The sequence below is a fragment of the Miscanthus floridulus genome, chromosome 15 (assembly GCF_019320115.1).
Source record: "Miscanthus floridulus cultivar M001 chromosome 15, ASM1932011v1, whole genome shotgun sequence".
Taxonomy (NCBI): Eukaryota; Viridiplantae; Streptophyta; class Magnoliopsida; order Poales; family Poaceae; genus Miscanthus; species Miscanthus floridulus.
The window spans coordinates 35,245,780-35,249,613 of record NC_089594.1 but is presented as its reverse complement, the minus strand read 5'-3'; positions in this window follow the sequence as shown (position 1 = coordinate 35,249,613).

The following is a 3,834-nucleotide window of genomic DNA, read 5'->3' as shown; positions in this document are numbered from 1 at the left end:
TCCGGAGTACGAGATCACTGACTTTGAGTATCCTTCCCCTGATCTTCCTTTCATGGTACATGCAGAGGGTTTGTTGGTAGCGAGCGGAGCGGATGACGGTTGTTTTGCGGGCCTCTTCGAGTAGGTCGACCACGTCTTGTTGAGCCTCCGCGGCTCGGTCGTGGTCGAAAGCCTTTACTCTTGGTGCGCCGTGGTCAAGGTCGGAGGGCAACACTGCCTCAGCTCCGTAGGCTAGGAAGAAGGGTGTGAATCCCGTGGAACAGTTTGGGGTCGTTCTTAGGCTCTAGAGGATTGCTAGAACCTCTGCTACCCATCGCCCAGCGTACTTATTGAGTCGGCTAAAGATGCGTGACTTAAGTCCTTGGAGGACCATGCCATTGGCACGTTCAACATGACCGTTAGTTCGGGGATGTCCGACCAAAGCCCAGTCGATCCTGATACCGTATCCGTCGCTGAATTCTAGGAACTTTTTCCGGTGAAGTTAGTCCCGTGGTCAGTGATGATACAGTTAGGAACACCGAACCGGTAGATGATGTCGAGGAAGAATTTGACTGCCTCCTCTGACCGGATGTTGGTGATGGGTTTGGCCTCTATCCACTTGGTGAATTTGTCGACCGCTATGAGTAGGTGAGTGAAACTGCCTGGGGCCTTTTTGAGGGGTCCTACCATGTCGAGGCCCTAGACCATGAATGGCCAGGTGATGGGGATGGTTTGGAGCTCTTGTGCTGGCAAATGGGTTTGCCGAGCGTAGAACTGGCATCCTTCACACCTACGGACGACCTCCTCCGCATCTCGTAGCATGGTTGGCCAGTAAAAACCTTGTTGGAAGGGTTTTCCGACTAGTGACCTTGGGGCCGCGTGATGCCCACAAATGCCAGCATGGACCTCAAGGAGGAGCTGCCTCCCTTGGTCGGTGTGTATACACTTCATGAGCACTCCTGATGGGCTCCGTTTGTAGAGCTCATCACTGAGCGTGATGAAGGTCTTTGCGCATCGAGCGATCCATCGAGCTTCAGTCCTTTTGGGCGGGAGATCCTTCTTGAGGAGGTAGGTGAGTAGCGGTACTCGCCAGTCGGTTTGATCGAGTGTCAGTACGGCGATGTTCGCGGGTGACGTAGAGGTATTGGGGTCGGAGCCCCCGGGCGCTGGCTGGGCATCGGGGTCGGAGCCCCCGAGCGCTGGCTAGGTGTCAGGGTCTGTCTAGGTCGGACCTTCCAGGATGCGGGTGGACGGCTCGTGGATGTCATTGATGAAGACCCCGCTTGGGGATGGATCCTGCCTGCTGGCCAGTTTCGCGAGGAAATCGGCGGCATCGTTGTCCCTTCAAGGGACGTGATGCAGTTCGATCCCCTAGAATTTGTCCTCAAGCTTGCGCACCTCTTGGAAGTATGCTGTCATGAGGGGGCTTTTGTAGGAGGGCTCCTTCATGACCTGATCAACAACTAGTTCTGAGTCACCATGGACATAGAGTCACATAGCACCGAGCTCGATGGCGATGCGGAGCCCGTTGATAAGGGCCTCGTATTCCGTGGCATTGTTTGAAGCTAAGAAGTGGAGGCGGATGGCGTAGCAGAGCCTACTCCCGTCTGGGGAGATCAGAACCACTCCGGCCCCCGAGCCGGGCGCCATTACGGACCCGTTGAAGTACATTGTCCAGTACTCGTGGGTGATGTCCAGGGTCCGTAGCTAGACCCCCATCCATTCGGTGACAAAAACTATGAGAGCAAGAGACTTGATAGCGGTGCGGGGCTATATCTGATGTCATGGCCCATGAGTTCAAGTGCCCACTTGGAGATTTGTCCCATGATGTCGTGGTTGCAGATGATGTCTCCGAGCAGGTATGAAGTGACGACTGTGACTTCGTGGTCGGTGAAGTAGTGTAGGAGCTTCCTGGTCACCATTAGTATGGCATATAGGAGTTTCTGCACCTGGGGGTACCAGACCTTGGGGTTGGTAAGTACTTCTCTAATGAAGTATACGGGTCGCTGTACCTTGAGCTGGTGTCCCGGTTCCTCCCTCTCGATGACTAGGGTGGCGCTCACCACATGGTTACTTGCCACGACGTAAAGGAGGAGGGGTTCTCCCCATTCAGGAGCGACGAGGATTGGGGCTGACGTCAGGGACATTTTGAGGCTTTTGAGAGCCTGCTGGGCTTCCTTAGTCCAGACGAAGGCGTCCGTCTTTTTGAGGAGCTTGTAGAGTGGCATCCCCCGTTCGCCGAGCTAGAAGATGAAGCGGCTTAGGGCAGCCAGATAGTCATTGAGCCTCTGCATGCCTTTGACGTTGCGTATGGGACCTATGTTGGAGATGGCTACGATCTTTTCGGGGTTAGCCTCGATGCCACGCTCGGATACGATGTATCCGAGCAGCTAGCCCTTTGGAACCTCGAAAACACATTTTTCGGGATTTAGCTTGATGTTGAACCTTTGGAGGTTCATGAACGTCGTGGCCAAGTTTGCGATTAGATCGCACGCTCGAGCTGTTTTGACCACTATGTCATCAACATAGACGGCGATTGTTGGTTTTGGCCGTTCGGCCTGATCAGGCTGATCGGACGGGTCGATTTGGTTGGCGAAGCATTGCTGCATGCACCTTTGGTAGGTGGCGCCAGCGTTCTTCAAGCCGAAAGGCATGGTCACGTAGCAGTACGAACCATACGGGGTGATGAATGAGGTTGCGAGTTGATCGGACTCTTTCATCGCGATCTGGTGATAGCCTGAGTAGGCGTCCAGAAAGGAGAGGATCTCGCAACCCGAGGTTCAGTCGATTATCTGGTCTATGCGCGGTAAGGGAAAGTGATCCTTTGGACACGCCTTGTTTAGTCCAGTATAGTCAACGCACATTCTCCACTTTTGGGTCTTTTTTCTGACAAGGATGGGATTGGCGAGCCAGTCAGAGTGGAAAACCTCCCTGATGAATCCGGCTGCTAGGAGCTTGGCGATCTCTTCGCCTATGGCCCTGCACCTCTCATTGTCGAAACGACATAGGCATTGCTTGGTGGGCTTTGAGCCCGGGATAAGGCGTAGTGCGTGCTCGGCGACCTCCCGTGGTATCCCTGGCATATCAGAAGGCTGCCATGCAAAGACATCACGATTGTCACGCAGGAAGTCGATGAGCTCGCATTCCTATTAGGCTGGGAGCTGGGTCCCGATTCACACCATTTTGGCTGGGTCGGTGGGGTCGACACCGACATCCTTGGTTTCCTCAGGCGGGCAGAAGGCCATCGAGGAGGTTGGTTTGTTGCAGTCTGGGACTACTGGGGTTGACGACTCCCCGAGCTGTAGGAGCTCGAATGAGTTGACGACCACGGTGGCGAGCTCGTAGTGCTCGCGGTCGCACGTGAAGGCATGCGAGAAGGCGCTACTCACGGTGATGACGTCGTTTGGTCCCGACATCTTCAGCTTGAGGTAGGTGTAGTTGGGATCACCATGAATCTTGCGTAGCATGGCCACCCCAAGATGGCGTGGTAGGACCCTAGAAAGTCCACCACTTCGAAGGTGAGGACCTCCAAGCAGAAGTTGGCCCGGCTGTCGAACGTGACGGGCAGATCGATCTGTCCAAGCGGGTATGCCTGTGCTCCCGGGATTACCCCGTGGAAGGGGGAGCCCACCAGGCGGAGCTCCAATCAGGGGATGCGCATGGCATCGAGGGTGTCGATGTACAGGATGTTGAGGCCGCTGCCCCCCGTCCATCAGCACCTTGGTGAGGTGCTTCTTGCGAACGATGGGGTCGATGACGAGCGGGTAGCATCCCGGTCTTGCGACGTAGGAGGGATGGTCCCTCTGATCAAAGGTGATCGGGGATTCCAACATGCTGAGGAAGGAGGGGACGACC